This window comes from Pelobates fuscus, chromosome 8, assembly GCF_036172605.1.
Source record: "Pelobates fuscus isolate aPelFus1 chromosome 8, aPelFus1.pri, whole genome shotgun sequence".
Taxonomy (NCBI): domain Eukaryota; kingdom Metazoa; phylum Chordata; class Amphibia; order Anura; family Pelobatidae; genus Pelobates; species Pelobates fuscus.
The window spans coordinates 17,391,756-17,418,123 of NC_086324.1; positions in this window are offsets into that span (position 1 = coordinate 17,391,756).

Genomic DNA, 26,368 nt, shown 5'->3' on the forward strand with positions numbered 1-26,368 from the left:
GGCATACAGAGACACACAGACACACACATACGTACATACAGAGACATAAAGGCATACAGTTACATACATGCATACAGAGACATATATACAGACATTCAGAGACAAACATACATCCAGTTACATACATGCATACAGAGACATACAGAAACATACGTACAAGACATACAGGCATACAGACACATACATACATACAGAGGCATACCATCATACAGATACATACATACATACAGACAGGCATACAGAAAAATACATACTCACACACACACACACGCACACAAACTCACAGACACATACTCGAACACACACACTGACATACTCACACACACCGACAGACACACTCACTCACACACAAACTCATAGACACACTTACACACACACTGACAGACACACATACTGACAGACACACACACACTCACTCACACACACACACTGACAGACACACACAAACTCACAGACACACATACACACTGACATACACACTCACACACACCGACAGACACACTCACTCACACACAAACTCATAGACACACTTACACACACACTGACAGACACACACACACTGACAGACACACACACACTGACAGACACACACACACTCACTCACACACATACACACTGACATTCACACACAAACTCATAGACACACTTACACACACACTGACGGACACTCACACTCACATGCACACACACAGTAATTATTAAAGTAATTACTAATAAATTACATTTAAATGTCCCACCCAGCCTCCCTACCTGGAGTGCTGGCGTGGGTCTCTCATTGGTGGTCCAGTGAGGCTGCTGCGCGGCGTGCGGCTGAAGTTGATTAGGAGGCGGCGAGGGAGCTCTCTGATCTCTCTGACCGGCTCCCTCGCAGGCTGTTTTCTGATGCCGTGGGAGCCGGAATATGACGTCATATTCCGGCTCCCGCGGCATCAGCAAAAGGCGCGCGAGGGAGCCGGTCAGAGAGATCAGAGAGCTCCCTCGCCGCCTCCTAATCAACTTCAGCCGCACGCCGCGCAGCAGCTCCCTCCTGCCGGTCACTGGAATTTTGCGCCCCCAGAGCCGGTGCGCCCTAAGGCGGCCGCCTGTGCCGCCTTATGGACGCGCCGGCCCTGGATACAGGCTGTCCTCACTTACCGACCGGGTTCCGTTCTTATGACCCGGTCGTAGAACAATTTGGTCAGTAAGTGAGGATGTGCTAGCGAGCATGCACAAGGAAGCAGGTCTACATTCGGGGGAATTCCACCGAACATAGACCAGTAGATTAGTGATTTCAGCGATTTCCTGCTGCTAATCTACTGGTCTATGTTTGGGGAAAATTCTCCAAACATAGACCAGCTCTCTAACATGGGGAATCCTATGAATCCCCACGCATGCTAGAGAGCTTGTCAGAAGTGCGAGCCATCATAAAACAAGTAGGTCGTTAAGTGAGGACCACCTGCACGCCTAAAGTTTGACTTGCCAACTGTGCTCCTGACAACTAATCCATCACAACAAAAGACAAAGGATCTTGAGAGATATCCATGATAATGTCCACAGTACAGGCAGACTGGCATTCACTGCATCAGGAATGGCACCGGCTGCCTTCTTTATTATGTCTTAAAAGGGACACTATAGTCACCTGAACAAATTTAGCTTAATGAAGCAGTTTTGGTGTATAGAACGTGCCCCTGCAGCCTCACTGCTAAATCCTCTGCCATTTAGGAGTTAAATCCCTAGGGCAGCACAAAAACCAGGATACACTACTGGTCACACCTCCCTGCATGTGACTTGCACAGCCTTCCATAAACACTTCCTGTAAAGAGAGAGCCCTATTTTAGGCTTTTATTGCAAGTTCTGTTTAATTAAGATTTTCTTATCCCCTGCTATGTTAATAGCTTGCTAGACCCTGCAAGAGCCTCCTGTATGTGAGTAAAGTTCAATTTAGAGATTGAGATACAATTATTTAAGGTAAATTACATCTGTTTGAAAGTGAAACCAGTTTTTTTTTCCATGCAGGCTCTGTCAATCATAGCCAGGGGAGGTGTGGCTAGGGCTGCATAAATAGAAACAAAGTGATTTAACTCCTAAATGACAGTGAATTGAGCAGTGAAATTGCAGGGGGATGATCTATACACTAAAACTGCTTTATTTAGCTAAAGTAATTTAGGTGACTATAGTGTTCCTTTAAGGAAGAAAATATCCTTATCGATATTTCCTAATACTGTCACAATGTAGAATAATCAATTAATTATGCTTTCGTTTATAATCCACATGAACTTGTTAAAATAATGATGTCAGCTAGACTTTTGCATTTGGTTTTCAATAAATTGCAATTTGGTTTTAAATGAATTCCAACTCGCCTGAATTTTGGCCAATCTGTGGGTCATCAGAATTCCGTAACTCTGACCTTTCATGAAACAAACAACACGGACAATGAATTAACAGTACATTCGAACAGTCGGATTTCCGGATGTGGCATAAAAAAAGAGCTGATTGATGGTTAAGGGACAGCCAAAAATAAAATAAATAAATAATAAATATACCAGTGATCAACCAGACCAGACACTTAAAATATGCAACCGAATACCGAAAACCAACCGACCACTCAATATCGTGATTATTGACCAAATCCTTGCTGGAATTAGCTTAATAAAAAAAGGGCACAAAAATGATCCTATCACTGTAATGCAAAATATATATATACATAGAAACATTATGTATATATTTTGTAGTACAGAGGTGAGCTCATTTCTTGCGACTTTTTGGTTTGCCCAAACCATTTTTCCTGAATCATTTGCACGGCCAAAATTTTGACAAGTCTAAATCCTGCAGTGACAAAATTAGCCAATTTAAACTTGCAGTCAAAATTAGACTTGTAACTTAAATTTTTCTATTGTGTACAAGTCTGATGTCAGATGAGAGTTCCAATGTATCTCGGTAAAGTGGCAAAGTGTTTATTTATTCTCTCTTATAATAGACCCTGTGGATGTGCTAAACGATGAGTTCATAACCAACGTGTCAAATTTAACTGTAAAACTATTTTATACTAGTATTTCTTCAGCTGTTTAGTGAATAGATCCCTTTGAATCCTAGAACATACAGGCATTATTTAGAAGACAAAGAGTGGCATAGCTTTTATTTAAATGGGTATTTAATGGCTATGATCTTTGGAATTAGAAGCTCATCGGAGACATTACCAAATACTCGAGACGGTCTTTATTTCTTAGTTAGTTTATGAGCAAGAAGCTCCTATTCTGATATAACAAACAAACTTGATAATGAAAGTGAAAGGAGTTTTAGATTGTGCTGAACAATGTCTTAAGGAAGTTGCTCTTATTTATATGCCCAGAACATAGTCTGATTCCTGGCAGATTTTACCGACGAGGTGCTGGATCACCAGTAATGGTGGTCTTTTACAATGCCCACAGCACTTTCTTTTCATAATAAAATAAAGAATTCATCTCCTTTGAGTGAGGATGAGCAGAAACTGGCAGAGGAAGCAAAACAGAGAACCCTGAATATCCTGACTGATGCTCTGAAGAAACAGGATCGTCTGTTGGTGGAGAAACCAGAAGACTTCGTCGGCCATTCCTCAGATAAGCCCATTCCTTTAATTAGTCCAAGTCTGGTACAATATCTCATTAGTGAACTCCAGAAAGTGTCCTTCACGAGAGGCAGGGATAATAGAAAAAAAAAAAGAGTCACTTATGTTTATCCACAGTCAAATGAAAGAATGATTTATCTCTGCCCACCTTTTTGGAAGAGAAGTGCATTTCTGGGAAAAGAATCTCGGCCATCAACGATCATCCATGAAGTCGCCCACTTCCTGGGATATCATCACACCGTTGAGGAGACCATGGCTAATCAAAATGGACAATGATTTTAATCAACGAAAACTACTGCCCCTTACAAATTTCTGTATTGTGTCAGTATTTGCAGAGTACATGAATCACATGAAAACTTATAGAAATTGAACCTACAGCTGCTACTGTGAGAAAGCCAGAGACTGTGTGCGAACAATCTAAGATGAGTTCTCATCTAAGGCAATTAATGGCAATGCCGTATAGTTTATTAGCAACGTGTAAATCACAAATTATAATATTGATTGTATTATTAGCGACTTGTTAATCCGATTGCTGCCATTTAGGAATTAAAGGAACATTTAATTATTTTGTTTTTAACAATTTAGCAGATATACCCCCAATGAAAACAAGCATGCATTTATTTTTGTATATTTCTTTCAGAGGCTTTGTACTGAAGTCGAGATCGGGCACACGGTTTTTGATAGAAATTGACAATTTATAAACTGCCACAAAGTGATCAGCAAGTGGAAATGCTTTGTGGGCGGGGTTTGATTTAATGGAATTGTTTTCCCTTTTTCTTTAAAACTGGAAATATTTATATGTGTAAATATCAAACTGGTCCAATTCATTAAAGAAGGGCAGATTGAGAATGTTAGAGAAAATCTGCTGGAACAAGAGAACCCAGCAGAAATGACCATAGCGATGTGACCCTAAAACATGATATCAGTGTAACACACCGTAAATATTACTGAATTCATATATTCATGTAATTATTGTATGTCAGTATAAAACCATGAAGATTAATTGTGTTTTCTATTAACAGTGCGTTAAAAGTGTCCTTGAAGATGACAAAGCTTAAAATGTAAATGCCGGGGAAAGTGATTGTCAGACACGCGATGGCTGATACAGTTTGCAGAATGGAGCATTCATTTACAATAACGTGAATAAGACTTCAAAACATGAAATACTGAAACCATCCACGAACACAATGCAAGAAAGAAGGATTGTTTAACCAATTAACCCTTTCACTACACAGCAGTTCTTAAATAACCAATGCCATCGGAAGGAGATTAGGCAGTTTAACCCCATGTGTGACATGTCATGAATCCCTTTTATTCCAGAAGTTTGGTCCTTAAGGGGTTAAAGTATGTCAGCCACAACAGAGATCGAAACACAGCGTCATACAACCCGCTGCACTTTTTGGTTAGATAACCTATCCTCACCTGATGCGCAGACCCTCCTCGAATAGAGTTTCTAGTCTCTGTATGACAGGGAAAGGACAAAGGTGGATCCCATCGCTGGGCAGAGCCCTTTGTCTTTGCTTCTGAGTGGGAGATGAAGGGACCCCCTCAGGGTTTATTTTCTGTCTCTCACTTATTCTCATTGCCTTACCTAAAAAGGTTTTAGACTATAACTCTCTTTTGTCTATTGCTTTGGCATTTTTTTTTTTTTTTTTTATAATGCAAATCTTTTCCATGCATGCAACGATGAGAGCTTCGTGGAGTTGGCTACATCTAACTACAAATGTTCCACAGAGTCTTCTCTGCCGCTCCTGAAGTTGGATTATGTACACGATATTGTCTTGGTCTATTCTTGATTAATCAAATTTAGTATCTGTTTAATTACCTTTCTGGCTTTCTAGGATGTGTTAAATTAATGTAAACTTTTCAGGTGGCTCTATTATACTGACACACCGTGTCATATTTGATGTATTATTTTTTCTCTAATAAAAGCCGACTTAAAATAAAAAACACCTCCTAGAATCCGTGTATATTTGTCCGGGAAAGTAATGTTTAAATATATTTTTGATTTCTCTATGTATAGATAGAATATTTTTTAATGGAAACAAAAATGAAAATTATGGCTGAACATTCCAAAAGCTCATTTAACAAATATTTAATAAATAACATTTCTCAATGTGTAACAGAGTTTTTCCCCTCATATATAACTTGCTTGATATACCGAAAAGTCCCTGGCCTTATTTTGACTAAACATAACCCACATGACAATAAAAAGCTATAACTAGGGATGTCGCGAACATAAAATTTTCGGTTCGCGAATGGCGAACGCGAACTTCCGCAGACAGTCGCAAAACGGCGAACCGCCATAGACTTCAATGGGCAGGCGAATTTTAAAACCCACAGGGACTCTTTCTGGCCACAATAGTGATGTAAAAGTTGTTTCAAGGGGACTAACACCTGGACTGTGGCATGCCGGAGGGGGATCCATGGCAAAACTCCCATGGAAAATTACACAGTTGATGCAGAGTCTGGTTTAAATCCATAAAGGGCATAAATCACCTAACATTCCTAAATCACAATGGATATGGATGGACACCTGACATATGACATATGGACACCTTGACATATGGATTGACACCTGTCCTCAGAGACCCTGATACACACTGACACAGAGCAGAATAGGGACTGTTCCCCCTACATAGGGTCACTTGGCAGATATGGATTGACACCTGTCCTCAGGGACCCTGATACACACTGACACAGAGCAGAATAGGGACTGTTCCCCCTACATAGGGTCACTTGGCAGATATGGATTGACACCCAAGGATCCCTGATACACACTGACACAGAGCAGAATACATAGGGTCACATAGGGTCACCATTTTTAGCCCAAGGCAGCTCATCTCATCAGGCCTTTTTTAGTCGAATGTATCGCCCACTGTCAGTCCCTTCGGTATCCATCCCTCATTCATCTTAATAAAGGTGAGGTAATCTAGACTTTTTTGACCTAGGCGACTTCTCTTCTCAGTGACAATACCTCCTGCTGCACTGAAGGTCCTTTCTGACAGGACACTTGAAGCGGGGCAGGCCAGAAGTTCTATCGCAAATTGGGATAGCTCAGGCCACAGGTCAAGCCTGCACACCCAGTAGTCAAGGGGTTCATTGCTCCTCAGAGTGTCGATATCTGCAGTTAAAGGACCACTCTAGGCACCCAGACCACTTCAGCTTAATGAAGTGGTCTGGGTGCCAGGTCCAGCTAGGGTTAACTAATTGTTTTATAAACATAGCAGTTTCAGAGAAACTGCTATGTTTATCAATTAGTTAAGCCTTCCCCCTAATTCTCTAGTGGCTGTCTCATTGACAGCCGCTAGAGGCGCTTGCGTGATTCTCACTGTGAAAATCACAGTGAGAGCACGCAAGCGTCCATAGGAAAGCATTATGAATGCTTTCCTATGTGACCGGCTGAATGCGCGCGCAGCTATTGCCGCGCGTGCGCATTCAGCCGACGGGGAGGAACGGAGGCGGAGAGGAGGAGGAGAGCTCCCCGCCCAGCGCTGGAAAAAGGTAAGTTTTTACCCCTTTCCCCTTTCCAGAGCCGGGCGGGAGTGGGTCCCTGAGGGTGGGGGCACCCTCAGGGCACTCTAGTGCCAGGAAAACGAGTATGCTTTCCTGGCACTAGAGTGGTCCTTTAAGGCGAGGTAGTCTGCTACCTGTCGGTCGAGTCGTTCTCTGAGGGTGGATCCCGAAGGGCTGTGGCGATGCGTAGGACTTAAAAAGCTCCGCATGTCCTCCATCAACAACACGTCTGTAAAGCGTCCTGTCCTTGCCGGCGTGGTCGTGGGAGGATTACTTTCACCTCTTCCCCTGTTAGATTCCCGTTGTGCTGTGACATCACCCTTATACGCTGTGTAAAGCATACTTTTTAATTTATTTTGGAACTGCTGCATCCTTTCCGACTTGTTGTAATTTGGTAACATTTCAGCCACTTTCTGCTTATACCGGGGGTCTAGTAGCGTGGACACCCAGTACAGGTCGTTCTCCTTCAGCCTTTTTATACAAGGGTCCCTCAACAGGCACGACAGCATGAAAGACCCCATTTGCACAAGGTTGGATGCCGAGCTACTCATTTCCCGTTCCTCCTCCTCCTCAGTGATCTCAATGAAGGTATGTTCTTCCCCCCAGCCACGTACAACACCATGGGTACCAGATAGGTGACAATGAGCACCCTGGGATGCCTGTTGTGGTTGGTCTTCCTCCTCCTCCTCCTCCTCCTCCTCAAAGCCACATTCCTCCTCTGACTCCTCTTCCTCACAATCCTCTTCCAGCGTTGCCGCAGGTCCAGCAAGCGATGCTGATAAGGCTGTTTCTGGTGGTGATGGTGACCACAACTCTTCCTCTTCCTATTCACGCTCATCTACGGCCTGATCCAGGACTCTTCGCAGGGCACGCTCCAGGAAGAAAACAAAATGGTATGATGTCGCTGATGATGCCTTCGGTGCGACTGACTAGGTTTGTCACCTCCTCAAAAGGACGCAAGAGCCTACAGGCATTGCGCATGAGCGTCCAGTAACGTGGCAAAAAAATTCCCAGCTCCCCAGAGGCTGTCCTAGCACCCTGGTCATACAAATATTCATTAACGGCTTTTTCTTGTTGGAGCAGGCGGTCGAACATTAGGAGTGTTGAATTCCAACGTTATAAATTGTAATAATTCTAGGGACTTACTTGGCTAATTTTATCAACCATCTTATAGCTTGGAGTTTTGCTGCTATATACTAATAAACATTCTCAAAAAGGCTCTTCTCAGAATGTTTTGTGAGTATGGCAGGCAAAGCATTATGGGTAATGCAGTCTCAAAGCATTTACAGTGCCTAGTGCGAACACTCAAACAGCATTACTATCCCCTAAAAGCAGTTTATGGAAACTATTAGACAACATTTGACTTGGCTGAATTGGTTCGAGTGAAAAATTAAAACGTTTTCAAATCGTGAAACCTTTGGATGGAAAAATTCTCTTGTTTAAAAATGTATGGAGGCCAGAAAATGCAGGGGGGGAAAAAGTGCCTTTGGTGTCCCTTTAACAAAAAAACCCAACAACTCTCATAGTGATTTAAAGTTGGTGTTAAAGGACCACTATAGTGCCAAAAAACAAAAACTCGTTTCCCCCCACTCTCACGGCCCCCCTCCTGCTAGGCTGAAGGGGTTAATACCCCATCAGCCACTTACCTTTCTCCCGCGCCGGGCTCCCTCTGTGCTGGGGAACTCTCCTCTCTCTGCTGACGTCAGCTATGAATGCGCATACGCGGCAAGAGCCACATGCGCCTTCTACTCACTACTCAATGCTTTCCTATGGACGTCCAGTGTCTTCTCACTGTGATTTTCAGGGGCCGCGAAGAGACAGTGAGACAGCCACTAGAGGCTGGATTAACCCTCAGTGAAACATAGCAGTTTCCCCTTTCCATAGCATCCACTTTCTAAAATAATCATTAATTCATGCATTAGATATCCATCCGATCACAAGCGATAATAAACTAATTGATATCCGTCTCATGTCAATTTTATTGCTTTGTACAATATCTGCTACAAAAACCTATTCATTAATGAATGTGCAAGAGGTGACACGGCACAGGAAAGTCCCGAAACTAAGGTCCTATAGCTTTTAGTCATTGTTCACAGGTGAAAAATGTGTTTTGCTTGAAAAAAAAAAAAAAAAAAAGGGGGAGTTTGATTAAAACAACTAGTATTCTAATAGGGAGAGCTAGGGAGAGATTGAAAGAGCTCTCCCTATTAGAATACTAGTTGTTTTTTTTTCCAAACAAACCCCCTCCCTTTTTTCAAAGACTGCTCCAGATTATTTGGACATTGTAAATCATGAACGTTTCGAAAGGGATGTTTATTTATTGTGAGGGTTTAGCTATGTATACTAGGAGACAGAACACTCCATTGCAGCCGTTTATACAGGGACCTTTACTATTAGCATCCATGAAGGTGCTATAGGATTTCAGTATTAGGAACTAATAGCACTCGTGCAGGTGGAGGAGATTGACTTATTTCTGGGGTTTTTGCACCCTTGAAGCTGCAATAATGAGGGATTTTGGTGATTATATTAGTCCAGATTAGAGACAAGTTGACTTCTTGCAGGATAAGTGGCAGTATATAGATAGAGACATTTTAAAGCCTCTAGTGTAGACATTTGCCATCTCCGATTATGTCACACTTACCTAAACGGTGTCTAAATGCAACCTTTTCCCTCCATCTATCTCTCCGGATTTTCCTAGATCATCTCGCTTTGTATACTTATCTCACAATAATTACCCTACCTTTTTACTCCAACAACCCCCTGTACTACCAGTTAATTGACAATTTAGGTGAGCTCTCCCTATTAGAATACTAGTTTTTTTCCCCCCAATTAAATTCCACTCCCTTTTTTCAAAGACTGCTCCAGATTATTGGACATTGTAAATCATGAATGTTGCTGAGGGGATGTTTATTATACTAATAGGGAATATAGAGAGAGAGAGACACAGTATATCTTGACTTTAATTTAAATCACCAATTCAGTCAGTCTGATGTTTCTTTTTGGCAATTGAAAATAGACGGTTATCTGTTGCGGAATTCTAGCAATTTCTTCACACACGGTATACTGTTGAAGACATTTCAATCAGTTACTTAGTTCTATTAAATACCAAACCAGGGATTCTTGTGTAAGGTTTCCCTGATTTATATCTCAATAATAAGGGTTATTGAGTACAGGGGTGCTTTAGTACATTAATTTTGTCTTCTCATAGGGAAGTATTGGATTCAGTCCGTCTCTGAGATTGCAGAGCGGAGCAGTGAGAAGGACCATGTTGGCACTGGATTATAGGTAAATTAAATTCTCTAGTGCTACAAGTTGGGATTTAGCTCATCATAATAAAAATGTCCTGTCAGTCCCGTGCACACCGCTGACAAGATACGATACACCTGTTCTGGGAAATCGTCTTAAAAAGAAAGTGAAACACATTGTGTTCTAAATTACGGAGTTTGATCATTGTTTACAGAGATTTTCTTTGGATTTCCCCAAAATGTTGTACTCAATATATATTGCACAGAGCTTGCAGGTTAGATCATTGTCAATCTGGTAACAAAGCATCAACTACAATGAGTTCAACATGTGATGTGATCAGAGAAGGGTCTCCTTTGAGTGAGGATGAGAAGAAACAGGCAGAGGAAGCAAAACAGAGAACCCTGAATATCCTGACTGATACTCTGAAGAAAAAGGACCGTCTGTTGGTGGAGAATCCAGAAGACTTCACTGGCCATTCCTCGGATGAGTCCATTCCATTAATTAGTCCAAGTCTGGTACAAGATCTCATTAGTGAACTCCAGAAAGTGACCTTCATGAGAGGCAGGGATGATATTAATAAAACTTGGCACGCTTATGTTTATCCACGATCAAATGAAAGAATCATTTATCTCTGCCCACCTTTTTGGGAGAGTACTGCATGTCTGGGAATAAACTCTTGCCCAAAAACAATCATCCATGAAGTCGCCCACTTCCTGGGATACGCGCACACCATTGAGGAGACCATGGCTAATCAAATAGACAATCATTTTAATCAACGGAAGTTACTGCGCCTTACAAATTACAGCATTGAGTCAGCATTTGCAGACTACATGAACCACAGGGGGAGTTATAGAAATGGAACCTACAGCTGCTGCCGTGAGAAATCCAGAGACTCCGTGTGCGAACAATCAGTGATAAGTTCTCATTTAAGGTGATAAGATATAAAGTAGTGCTGTGTAATTTATTGTTAAATAAACATTAAATGGGTAAATATTTTGGCAAAGTAGGAAATTATAACAAGTAATACTGATCGTATTATTAGCGGCTCGGTAATCCAGTGAGAATCTGATTGCTGCTGTTTTCGAATTAAATAATTTTCCTTATTTGTTGAAAACTGTAAATACTTTATATTTGTACATCTCAAACTAGATCAGATTATTAGAGCAGGGCAGATAGAGAATGTTAGAGAGAATCTGCTGGAACAAGAGAACCTGCCGATTCGAAACATAACTTTTATTATTATACACATATAAAGCGCTGACAGACCATAGCGCTGTACACGAGACCATAGAACATGATATCATTGTAACACAGTAAATGCTACTGAATTCATATATTCATGTAATTATTGTATGTCAGTATAAAACCATGAAGTTTACTTGTGTTTTCTATTAACAGGTACTTAAAATTGTCCTTGAAGTTGAGAAAAGTTAAAGCGTAAATTCCAGGGAGAGCGGAGAAGGGATTCTGAGACACGCGACGGCTGATACAGTTTGCAAAATGAATGTACAACAAAATTAATAAAACTTCAAAACGTGAAATACTGATAACTAAACCCAGTCACGAACACAATGCAAGAAAGAAGGAATGTTCTACCAATATATCTAACCATTAAATCTAGAATATAATATGGTCTCTGTATAGTCGCTCTTCTGGACTCCCTGGGATGGTGATTGTTCCTCATTCTTTAATTTAAAGAAAATCAACCATAACTATCGTAACAAGAGCATTATTACACTGTATGTACATATCAAGTTGTTACTCTCATTATGTTAACCCCTTAAAGGAACACTAAAGTCACCAAAACTGCTTAATGAAGTCGTTTTAGTGTATATATCATGCCTCTGAAGTCTCACTGCTCAATTCACTGCCATTTGGGTGTTAATCACTTTGTTTCTGTTTATGACTGACACAGCCTGCATGTAAACAAAATGGTTTCATTTTAAATCAGATGTAACTTACTTTAAAGGTTTTTATCTCCTGCTCTGTAAATTGAACTTTAATTACCTACAGAAGGCTCCTGCAGAGTCTAGCAAGCTATTAACAAACAGGAGATATGTAACGGAACCGCTGGCACCCCGACCGGGTACCCTCCGCTGACGGATGCTCCTAGTGCTTTCCGAGGTCTCCAAGCACTCCACCAGACACCATAATCACTGTAGACTCCCACGAACCGCCGCAGCTTGGTTGGGGTCTCGCCACGCTACCCACTCTGGACCCACGACCAGGGTCTAGCTTCCAGTAGATGGACCTCTCCGAATTCCAGAGCGCAGGAACAGGAACCAGCTCTTAGCAGAGCTCAGCGATTATACCCTGGGGAGTATAGTGATTATAGCAATCCCCAGAGTGTAGTTCTCCAATCCCCCCAAACATGAGCCGAAACTTCATGAAGGTACAAGATGATCTGAGGTGCTAGCACACCCAGTCTGCTTTTATTTCCATCTTACACATAAAAGCCCGCCCACAGGGGCGGGGTAAAACAGCCAATAGCATAACGGTTACAACCCACAAGTTCCCTCCCCTCAGATAACCAGTTAACATAATTATTACAGCCAGGGAAAATACAGTTTTTATACATGTGCTATAACTTTAAAACCCTACATCCAATATTCATAACAATTACATATTTGAACTCAGCACACTTCAAACATAAACCCTTCCAAAAATCAGCCCAATCCCTCCAGTGGATCAAAAGTTAGCTGGAAGTCCTTTATGACCGACCGCAAGCACAATTTCCTGCCCAAAACAGTTCCATAGATTTGGGCTGTGCGGTCGGTCAATTTCATGCGGAAAAACAACTAAGTCCCATTTCGAACGGGACTTAGTCTCTGGAGCTGCAAGTTCCGTATGGGAGAAGGTAAGGGTCAGCGGTGTTCGGCAAAATGTGTAGCCGATTTCAGTTCCACAGAATCTTTAGCATACACCGCTGACCGCGTTCGACTGAACAAAGATGGCCGCCGCCACGTGCAATTAACCTGCAGTAACCTCACAGCCTGGGAGGTAAATTGCCTGCACACTTTAGCTTCTGGGTGGTCCGCCTGTGTGGTACTTGGTTCAGTAAGCCCTATTTACTGAACCAAGTGGGAGAGAGCCAGGGGCAAGTTATTTTACAGGTCTGGGGACATAGTCTTAAAGGGACATTGTTCACCAAAGTTACAAGATGTCCCCAGACGGTTCTTAAATGGCCATACACACACAATAAAAGTTCATACTTTTCAGGGGCCATAGTCTTAAAGGGTATTGTTACCCAAAGTCTCAATATGTCCCCAGACAGTTCTTAAAGGGCCAGCAGCAGTACAATAAAATACCATTCACTGTGCTTAAAGGGCCAGCAGTCGCACAATAAAATACAATATGCCCAAATATAGTTCTCTAAACGTACCAATTTTCAAGGGGCCATAGTCAGCAGGTAGGAGGCGGGCAAACAGGCTTCTCCAATGCCCAGTGGCGAGGTTGGTTTCGTCACAAGATATATTCTAAATTAAAACATAATTTGCAATAAAGTAAGTGTAAACATTAGACGATTCTTTACAGGAAGTGTTTAGAAAGGCTGTGTAAGTCACATGCAGGGAGGTGTGCCTAGGGCTGCATAAACAATGTTATTTAACTCTTATATGGCAGAGATTTGAACAGTCAACCTGCATGGGAATGAGCTACGCACCAAATCGGTTTCATTAACTTAAAGTGTTTTGGTGACTATAGTGTGCCTTTAACCCCTTAAGGACACATGACATGTCATGATTCCCTTTTATTCCAGAAGTTTGGTCCTTAAGGGGTTAAAGCAATTGTACAAATTTGGAACCAAAATAAAACCTAAAATTTAAACTACCTGTCTGTTCAACCATAATTTACCTCTTTCATATTAAGTGCACCCACACTTATAACATTATTTTGTTCAGGAGAAATAGGGCTTTCATTTCACATTTAATATGAATAAAATCTAAATAAGAGAAATTTAGACATTTTATTATTTTCCAAGTTCTGAATGGCATTTTTTTTACTATGAATACATATTTGCATTCGGTTTTACCCCATGAGTATAACAATGCCCCCCTCCATGTTGGTTCTTGACGGGATCAAATATGACCAGCAATCTTCATTTGTGGATATCCGACAGATTGCTTTTCTGGGCCTATGTTGCCTTTGACATAGTATGGCAGCCCAGGAATGAGAATTACCCCCATTGTGGCATACCATTTGTAAAAGTAGGCAGCCCAGTGCATTCAAAAATGGATGTATCCAGTCTTTTTTAGTAACCACTTAGTCACAAGTTTATTAGTCATATAATGTTGGGATATTTTTGGGGGGCATTTTCACACAAATACTGCACTTTCACTGTTTATGTTATCCGTAAACGTTCTGTGATGAAATGCTCAAATTTGTATTCAGCTTTGCCGCTTGCCTATTCCACACATGGAAATTTGACAAAGTGACTAAGACAATATTATACCCTGGCTGATAATATTTCCACCATGGCATACTATTTTCAGAAGTAGACAACCCAGGGCATGTCAAATGTTTGTATGTGTGAATATATATATATATATATATATATATATATATATATATTAATGCATGCATTCATAGACAAGAACTTGATGGACTTTAGTCCTTTTTCCAACCTAGACAACTATGTAACCATGTCACTGTATATGTATGTAGGGGATAACAATGGGTAAGACGGTTAAGAAACAGACAAGAGGTAAGAGATACAAAAGAAGTAATGTGGATTAAGAGACACACAAGGTGAAAGGGGTTAAGAGACACCAAGTTTAAGGGGGATTAAGAGAAACCCACAAGAAAGGCCAAGAGAGGGATGTGTGTGTGTGATAGGTACCCACAAAGACCAAACGTTAAAGTTTAGGGGTGGGATTGCCAATATATCCACCCCGGTTGACCAGTGACCGAGGTGGACCTGCGAGCGTTGGATAGAGCACTAGGGGACTTCCCTCAGATGCACTGGAAAAAGGGGAACTATGTAGGAGGTGGACAGTCAAGAAAACAAGAGGAAAATCAAAAGGTTTTGAATGTTATCAATAGTTGCTGATGCCTAATCTGAACATGTTGGATGACTTTCTGTTGTTGGTGACATTTGATTGTTTGTCCTCTATGGTGTATATCCTGTCCTCCCAACTATCAAGCTTCCAAATTTCTATGTTGTAGAATATAAAACTTCACTTTTATTAATAGATGGTTAAGAATAGCATATTAACATTGGAATGCATATTCACAATTTATGATAAATCTATGGAAGTAGGAGAGAAGAATAGAGGAAAAAGGAAATAAATGTGAAAAAAAGAAAATGGTAAGTAAAATACCCGTTAAAATGAAAGGGGGACTACCGCCTAAATAACGCTATAAGGTAGCACAAATAATCAAAGCATATAGGACTAAATTGATTAGATAAATGGCTGTCACTAGTCTAAATAACTCTGCTAGTGTAACTAATCATAGGTTCTCTGTGACTTTGAGGGCACCTATCGGTAGTTTATACAACTCCTTATGCCAATGTTGTCCACGTCCTTACAAACAAATGATTAAAATGCTAGCAATGAAAGTATAGTGGATCCTGTATAAATAAATGTAATTAACTGCTGCTCCTTCCTGCAGCCGTGTAGCTACTATTGGAGGATACCACGGAGCCCCTGACGCACGTGTTTCGGAGACCCACCATGTATCCAATCAGGAGCAGAAACGGAGCAACACCCACCACACCACCAATGGACACTCTTGAACTATTGTATTTAAGGGGGGCTTTGGGAGGGGGAGGGTAGGATGTACCAGGCATTATTTGTATCATTGTATAGATTTTATTATTTGGTCCCTGGGGAAGTCCTCTATGGAGGACGAAACGCGTAGGATCATTGTTTGTTTTATTAATATTAATTTACTTTTACTAAATATTTGCCAATAAAAGCACTTTTTACAACCATTTCCTAGTTCCGGAATTCCTCTAGGGACCACCGGCAGAAGGGAGATACAACCCCCCATAAAAAACAGGGGAGGCACCTTAAAGGCTCATATATCACATCAAATTTGTGAGTGCTACAATGAAGTGTCTTGGTTCTTGATAATTAAATCACATTGCACGGTTTTGTTTTATTTATGTTTTTTAGTGATTGCACAATTTAGGGACCCATCTGCTTTCTGTTTAGGACTTGTGATTGGTCACTATATTGGGAGGTAACCAGAGGGAAAATGCTGCATATCCAAAGATAAGTTTATTATTATTTGTTATTTCCACTTACATACGGGCAAGGCAATGGAAGCGTTATTTTCATAATTAATGGCAATGCGGTATATTTGTTAAATAAAGTGTATATAGCAAAATATTTGATAAGTATGAAATTACAATAGATAGTGCTGACTGTATTATTAGCAGATTGTTAATCCAAAGAGCATGCATTTATTTTTGCATTTTCATTTGGGAGTAAATATAAATATGTAACAGTCACCTGGGGACTTATGGAATAGTTTACCAGGAGTTGGAGCCCAGTTGCAGGAGATGGCACAAGGAGGAGACAAAATCCAAAAACACAGTACAGATAAAGGGGTAATCCAAAGGCAGGGTCAGACAAGAAGCAGAAGTCAGGGCTGGCAGCAGTCAGAGTCCAGGAAATCAGTCAGTAGTGTAGCAAAATTCCGTCAGGAAACACCAAACAGGCAAAAAATGACCAGATAATAGGTCTCAGGCAGGGCTGGCTTTTACAGCCTTCTAATTAGGTGCAGCTGACCCTAATTGGAAAAGGGCTGCAGGTGGATAACTGCTGCTTAATCCAGGGCAAGGGGATCAGGAAGCAGAAAAATGCAGACAGAAACTGAAGCCCTCTGGTAGACAGCATGGCAGAGAACCTGACTGGGATGCTGGAGCTGTGAGTTCAAACCCAGCCATGTGTCTTAAATTGAAAGCACACAAACAATCAAGAGGCAGGATAAACCCATAGGTAAACATAGCAGTTTTTCTGAAACTGCTATGTTTACAACCGAAAGGGTTAATCCTAGATAGACCTGGCACCAAGACCACTTCATTAAGCTGAAGTGGTCTGGGTGCCTATAGTGGTCCTTTAAGGATAAGGTTATGTCAGAATTCAAATTCTAATAATAGGAACTTGATTCATTTTTCCTAATTTTGTTCCTGCATAACTAATATTTGCCACTAGTGGCTTCCCTAACCACTAGCACTGAGATTTCCATCTCATTCTCACCTGCCTGGACTTATTAAGAAGCTACAAAAGGTTACGCCCAATTCACCTTGCCATTGAAGTTGGTGATTTGCCTGAAGGACTTCAGATCCTGGCTCCTTTGTTCTAACTTGTGGACTTACCTTCTTGGCTTCAAAACCTGCCTTATAACCAACCTGCTCCAAACTTTCCTGAACAGCTCTACATCCTGCTTTACTTCCAACTTGCTTAATTCAACACCGTACTTCAATGTATTATTCCTTTGTAACTACCTACATTACTCCTACCTTGGAATTACAAACATTTCACATAATATTTGCATCTATCATGAAAGACCTGTAACTGCACTTCAACCTCTAATGCAAAGAGGCTGAAGAACTGAACTTCACACTTGTACGACTTAATCTTTTTAGTTCTGGTTAGCTATTTGTTTACCTGTAACCTATTTTTACATTAATAGGTTTTGCTTATCTTGCTTTACCTATCTCTCTTTTGGGTTTCCCTGTCTTTATATCCTGTTCTGGGGCATATTGCCCAACTCCTGTTTTTCTGTTAACCCTCAAGAGATTTACCTATAATTTCTCTTACAGGTTATTCTTCAATCTCCTACCTATAACTTAATTTATAGGTTTACCTGTTACCTTATTTCCTTATTTGGGCTTATTGTCTAAACCCTTTATTTCATAGCCTAGTTATTCTTACCTGTTATTTGGTTGTGTTTGCTCTCTTTCATATAATTTTAATTATAGGATGTCCTGTTTCTACTATGACTAAGATCACAAATAAAGACCCTGAAGTCAACCCCAGTTTTAGTCTCTTACCTGACCTGCTCAGAATCATGACACCCACATTCATAAACAATAACATTAAAGGAACACTATAGTCACCTAAATTACTTTAGCTAAATAAAGCAGTTTTAGTGTATAGATCATTCCCCTGCAATTTCACTGCTCAATTCACTGTCATTTAGGAGTTAAATCACTTTGTTTCTGTTTATGCAGCCCTAGCCACACCTCCCCTGGCTATGATTGACAGAGCCTGCATGAAAAAAAAAAACTGGTTTCACTTTCAAACAGATGTAATTTACCTTAAATAATTGTATCTCAATCTCTAAATTGAACTGTAATCACATACAGGAGGCTCCTGCAGGGTCTAGCAAGCTATTAACATAGCAGGGGATAAGAAAATCTTAATTAAACAGAACTTGCAATAAAGAAAGCCTAAATAGGGCTCTCTTTACAGGAAGTGTTTATGGAAGGCTGTGCAAGTCACATGCAGGGAAGTGTGACTAGGGTTCATAAACAAAGGGATTTAACTCCTAAATGGCAGAGGATTGAGCAGTGAGGCTGCAGGGGCATGTTCTACACCAAAACGGCTTCATTAAGCTAAAGTTGTTCAGATGACTATAGTGTCCCTTTAACAATACAGAAACACATAAACAACAAATACAGTGCAAACATTTTCTTAACAACTTCAAAGTGGTATAAGTAAAACCTACACCTTAAGTGGAGCGCTTAGTACAAACTATATCTGTGTGTGGGGTAACTTACTCCATATTATTTTGTTGACATCTTAAACTTGTGGTACATATAAAAGATTCAAAATAAACACAATATAGTGCAGATGATATTTAAAAATGAAATAAGTAAATTCTTGAGAAGTAGGATCACTCACATTTACAGGAGCATATGTGTGTGTGTGTATATATATATATATATATTCCGTAACTTGTCTTGTATACTTTTAAGGCAGCATTATGCCTCTTGTCTGCTTTGGAGTTCACTCAGAGGAAAATAAAAGGGGGAAAAAGGCAACCAATGTTTAGAGTGTCAGTAAGAACAGAATAAAAAAATGAGAATAGGTATAGTGCTCACTTTTTTTTAGAGCCTTAAAGTCCTGGCTCTGAGTTATGTAAGTATTGTGCCAATTAAATGGGGATGGCACTACCCCTATGAAGATTCGGAAGGTTCAAATGGACTTATATTGATAACATTTATTGTACAATTAAATGAAAACATTCAATGCAAGCATAAATAATACAATATAAAATACATTTGAAAAGTCCTGAATATAGCCAAAACGTGTTTCACTCTTGCAGAGCTTCTTCAGTCAGTGGTCTATTTAACAGAACTGAAGTAGGGATAGCTTACAAACATAATAACCAAAGTTTTTTAACCAACTGCCCGAACTACCCCTGCTCCCTACCAACTGCCCGAACTACCCCTGCCCGAACTGACCCTATTCCCTCCTTTACCTTCACCTTTTTGCAAATTTTAGGGAAAATGCTAATTTAGGGGGAAAAAAGTGCCTATTGTGCACCTTTACCAAAAAAATCAAAAACACTCATATTGTTAATAATTGATTTAAAGTTGGTGTTAAATAGCAGTGGCTACTAGCAGAAGGAACAGCAAACGGAATTCCGAATCAGCCGAAGCCCATCACCTATGATTAGTGATTTGAGTATATTTCGGTTTGGAAATCAAGCCAATGTCTTGATCAGTCCATATTCAGACGAATTTCAATTCGGACCAAACTTAATATCATGGCAATTTACATGAACTAAAAAGTTGGTATGCTGTATGGGGTTTTTTTTGAAAAAAAAACAAAAAACTTTATCATATAGAAAAGAAAAGTGTTTGGAAATTGAGTGTAGATATGGGAGGGGCATCCATTTTCTAAAATAATCATTAATTCATGCATTAGATAAGGCATTGAGGACTTTGAATATCCATCCGATCACAAGCGATAATAAACTGATTGGTATCAGCCTCCATGCTAATTTCATTGCTTTGTACAATATCTGCTACAAAAACTCTTTATTACCGAAAGTGGAAGAGATGACACGGCACTGGAAAGACCCAGAAGAAATTTTCTATAGTTTTTAGTCATTGTTCACAGGTGAAAAATGTTTTTTTTTTATTTCCAGTCATTAATTTTTGAAATATCAGATTGTCCAAAATTGAGACATTATCAATTTGGAACAAAACTAAAATTCATATATTTTATTTAAACTTCAGGAATTCAAATGCCTATTATTCCCTATGGCGGTGCTGCTTAGCTCCCTAATAATTTATTTTTTTTGGGGGGGGGGAGGGGGGAATTCACGTTGATGGGAACACTGTTTGATCGCTGCGGTTGTACGCCAAGCTATACATTTTCTTACCATTTATCAGTTTATAATATTGACTTCATGTTCCAAAACTGTGTCCTTTCACCTACTATGTTTCAATGTTTTTCCACCTTGTCTGTTTATAAACTCAATAAGAAATGTCTTACCACTGTTATGTCCCAAAGTGTGGGCTGGTGCTTAAATAGGTAATGTAATGTAATGTCTACTAAATAAATTATACACACAGGCATGAGGTCTCAGATCCAGAGGCAGTGAATTACTTTCTGTATACAGGATGAGTCAACACAAGGTTTTCGTACTATACACATTATACAGCTTCCTAACCTATACCATTGTCTCAGTGGCTTCCCAAGTTGGCTGAGTTCAGTTAACCAACAAGTTGGCTACTGCTTCCAGATGACCAGTACATCCTCCTTCTCCCAGCATGCACTGCAGCAGGAAAAAAAAGCAGAGGGGCATAATGCCACCCCCAACCTGGGAAAACTCTGAGACAGACAGTGAGCATCACAATCATGCACAAAGTGGAGAAGGACCATGTTGGCACTGGATTATAGGTACATTTTAAATTCTCGGGTGCTACAAGTTGGGTTTCAGCTCATAATAATACAATTTTGATGTCACTTAGTGCAGTGTACATCGCTGACAAGATACGATACACCTGTTCTGGGAAATAACCTCAAAGGAAAGAAAACACATTGAGTTCTACATCACGGAGTTTATGGTTTACAGAGATTTTCCTTGGATTTCTCAGAAATTTTGTACTCAATATATATTGCACAGAGCTTGCAGGTTAGATCATTGTCAATCTGGTAACAAAGTATCAACTACAATGGGTTCAATATGTGCTGTTATCACATAAGTATCTCCTTTGAGTGAGGATGAGCAGAAACTGGCAGATGAAGCAAAACAGAGAACCCTGAATATCCTGACTGATACTCTGAAGAAAAAGGACCATCTGTTGGTGGAGAATCCAGAAGACTTCACTGGCCATTCCTCGGATGAGTCCATTCCATTAATTAGTCCAAGTCTGGTACAAGATCTCATTAGTGAACTCCAGAAAGTGACCTTCATGAGAGGCAGGGATGATATTAATAAAACTTGGCACGCTTATGTTTATCCACGATCAAATGAAAGAATCATTTATCTCTGTTCACCATTTTGGAAATGGACTGCATTTCTGAGAAAAAACTCTCGCCCAAAAATGATCATCCATGAAGTCGCCCATTTCCTGGGATACGCGCACACCATTGAGGAGACCATGGCTAATCAAATGGACAATCATTTTAATCAACGGAAGTTACTGCGCCTCACAAATTACAGCATTGAGTCAGCATTTGCAGACTACATGAACCACAGGGGGACTTATAGAAATGGAACCTACAGCTGCTGCCGTGAGAAATCCAGAGACTCCGTGTGCGAACAATCTAAGATGAGTTCTCATTTAAGGTGATAAGATATAAAGTAGTGCTGTGTAATTTATTGTTAAATGAGCATTAAATGGGTAAATATTTTGACAAAGTAGGAAATTATAATAAGTAATACTGATCGTATTATTAGCGGCTCGGTAATCCAGTGGGAAATCTGATTGCTGCCATATTGGAAGCAAATTGTTTTCCTTATTTGTTGAAACATTTTAATTATTTATATTTATACATCTCAAACTGGTTCAAATCACTAGAGAAGGGCAGAGAGAAAAGAGAGAAAATGTTAGAGAAAATCTTGTGGAACAAGAGAACCTGGTAGAAATGTCAGACTATTCAGTGAGGAACGGCTGGAATTACTTTTATTATAATTTATAAAAAAAGTGCTGACATAAACCACCCTATCATGTGCCCTATCACACAGTAAATGTCACTGAATTAATATTTTCATGTAATTATTGTATGTCAGTATTAAACCATTACTTGTGTTTTCTATTAACAGGTTCATAAAATTGTCCTTACTGAGAAAGGTTAAAGAATAAATTCCAGGGAGAGCTGGGAAGTGATTGTCAGACACGCGACGGCTGATACAGTTTGCAGAATGAAGCATTCATTTACAATAAAGTGAATAAGAAACGTGAAATACTGAAACCAGCCACGAACACAATGCAAGAAAGAAGGATTGTTTAACCCCTTCAGGACGGGCGACGGACAAGGTCCATCATCCAGGGAAGACCCTTAACGACGGGTGACGGACCTCGTCCGTCACGAGTTAAAATTAACCCTAGATCGCGGGGTTAATGGTGCTCCGGTCTGCCTCTGTATTAGAGGCAGACCGGGAGCACCCGATCTCGCTGCCCCAGCAGCAGTACTCGCTCTGACAGGCTGTCAGAGCGAGCACATGTGCTATATATACTTAAGGAACACTATAGTCACCTAAATTACTTTAGCTAAATAAAGCAGTTTTAGTGTATAGATCATTCCCCTGCAATTTCACTGTTGAATTCACTGCCATTTAGGAGTTAAATCACTTTGTTTCTGTTTATGCAGCCCTAGCCACACCTCCCCTGGCTATGATTGACAGAGCCTGCATGAAAAAAAAACTGGTTTCACTTTCAAACAGATGTAATTTACCTTAAATAATTGTATCTCAATCTCTAAATTGAACTGTAATCACATACAGGAGGCTCCTGCAGGGTCTAGCAAGCTATTAACATAGCAGGGGATAAGAAAATCTTAATTAAACAGAACTTGCAATAAAGAAAGCCTAAATAGGGCTCTCTTTACAGGAAGTGTTTATGGAAGGCTGTGCAAGTCACATGCAGGGAGGTGTGGCTAGGGTTCATAAACAAAGGGATTTAACTCCTAAATGGCAGAGGATTGAGCAGTGAGGCTGCAGGGGCATGTTCTATACACCAAAACTGCTTCACTAAGCTAAAGTTGTTCAGGTGACTATAGTGTCCCTTTACCTTCCCCCTCCCTGTACTTCCGGGTTAACTGTGACGTGCAGGGAGACGGATCATCAGTGATCCGCTTCCCTGTGTAAAAAAAAATAAAGTTTAGTTAAAATCCCACCCCCCTTTACCCATTTTAATTAAAAATGAACCCCTTCCCTGCCAATTGATAACTGACTACAGTGATCAATTGGCAGGGATTACATTTTACTGTCACCTGATTTTTTTTTAACCCCTGAGGGTCAATTCTTTTTTTTTTTTTTTTTAACCCTCACGGGTTAAAATTATTTTATTAATTAATTTAAATATTTTAAAGTTATATATTTAGCTAGCTAAAAAAAAAGTAAAAAAAAAAAGTTTTAATAACGTTTAAGATAAAAAAAATCTCACCCCCTTTACCCATTCCAAATAAAAATTAACCCCTTCCCTGCCAGTCGATCACTGCTTACTGTGATCTAATTTTTTTTTAACCCCATAGGATTAAGTTTTATTTATTTTTTTAACCCTCGGGGGTTCAATTTATTTAATTAATTCATTTAAATATTTTAAAATGATATATTTTGCTAGCTGGGTGGGTGGAAGTTATGGGAAATTGGGGAATTCACCGTTAATGCTGCTTACTGCTAGTTAGGGGTTAACGGTAAAAAAAAAAAAATAGCTTAGAAAAATGTTAAATCTGTTAAAAAAAAAAGTTTTAAGAAAGTTTACAAAAATTAATAAGCAAAAAAAATGTTTAAAGACTAGTTTTAAAAAGTAAAAAAAATACATTCAATAACGCTCATTACCACTACACCTGGAACAAACTAGAGAAAAAATGATCCCACGCTAAGGTTCAAAATATGTCTTTTGAATTACCCCAGGGTGTATTCTTTAATAAATAGTATGTGTTTGTGGGGAAGTTTCAATAACCAACCATCAAAACTACTCCGAAATGGAACATGGACACAGCCTAAGACTTCAAAGTTAGAAAAAAACTGAATGGCTGCGTCTCAAATGTGCCCCTTCAACATCCACATATACCTGGCAAAGGTACATACGGGGGTATTGCTGTACTCAGCCGACACAGTTGAGCAACATATGAAGTATTATACAGTCGTAGCACACATAAGGTTTGCAAAATATACTGTGCAAACTCACTTTGTGTGTCAAAAAGGCAGAAAAAAAATGCTTATTACCACTACACTTGGTACAAGCTAGCGGAAAAATTATCCCACGCTAAGGTTTAAAATATGCATACCATATGAAATGGTATGCCTTTATGGTGTAGTTGTAATATGTAGCCTGCTCAAGTGCTCCAAAGCGGAACACGGATGCATCAAAACCCTCCAAGAAAATTCACACTTAAAAACTTGAACTTGTCACGTCTCTTTTACAGCACTGTAACTTCACAAAATAGTGTCTAGGTCATACATTGGGCATATCATTTTACTCAGAAGACTTAGCTGAGCATAATTTGGGGGGTTTGAACCTAGTGGCACATATGAAATATACAAAATGCCCAGCAAAAATGGGATCTGTATGTAAAAAATGCTCAAAATAATTTACCACATCCTTTGGCATATATTGGTGAAAAAATGGGGGCATGTTAAGGCACAATATGCACCATATGAGATACCCTTGAGTGTCTTCTTTTATAAATGGTAGGCCTTTGTGGGTTTTTTTTTGAACAGTCAAACTGCTATAATACCCCAAATTGAAGCATAGGCCTATTAAATCCATCTCTCAAAATTCTACTGTAAATACTCAAAAAAGGTCTCCTATATGGCACTGTAGCTTCACAAAATAGTACCAAAGACATACAATGGGGGTATTGTTGTACTCAGCAGATGTAGCTGAACACAAAATAAAGTTTTGTACAGGAATAGCACACACCAACTTTACAAAACACACATGAGAAGTTCTTTGTTATAAGTTTGTCTGCTAAAAACCAAAAAAAAAACAAAATTTTACTCCAATGTTTAGCAGAGATTGGCAGTAAAATGGCTACGTAGAAAATGTCAAAACAACCGTAGGACAATAGCCTGTGATGTCTAATTTATATAAATATATACTTTTGTGTGGCAATTTTGTTTTCTTTTATGGCTATAAAGCTTACAAGACAAACATACCAAATTCTAAAATCGCTCCACATTAAAAGTTTATTTTACTCCTTATGACCTGCAACTACCAAAAACAACTTAAAATCCAGACACATTATATATTCTGTAAATCAGAACAACTAAATTAATTTAATTTTAATTACTTTCTTTAACCTGCACTAATTATTCACACATTATTATTGCAAAAACTTTTTTATTGTTTTGCATTTTTCTGTATTTTTTTTTTAAGAAATAAGCATTCATATATATCTATCTATATATATATATATATATATATATATATATGTTACATCAAATTAAAGCCCTTTCTGTCCTTTAAAAAACAGTATATACTATGTGTTGGTGCAATAAACGAGAGAGATGCAAATTGTAGTTGAACGCTAACAGCAAGAAAATAAAAAAATTGCTTGTGTCATTAAGCGTAAGACAAGCTTCTGAAGCTGTGTCCTTAAGGGGTTAACCAATATATCTACCCATTAAAGCTGAAATATCACATTGTCTCTGTATAGTCGTTCTTCTGGACTCCCTAGGATGGTGATTGTTCCTCATTCTTTAATTTAAATGAATCATAACTATATATATATACCAATTTACTATGGTAACACAAGCATATCAAACTGTGTATATATCACACGGTTACTCTGTTATGTTAACTCCTTTGTGCTTTATGTCTGGTGAACTATAATTGACCTCTTTCATATTAAATGCACCCACACTATTAGAAATCATTTTGTACGG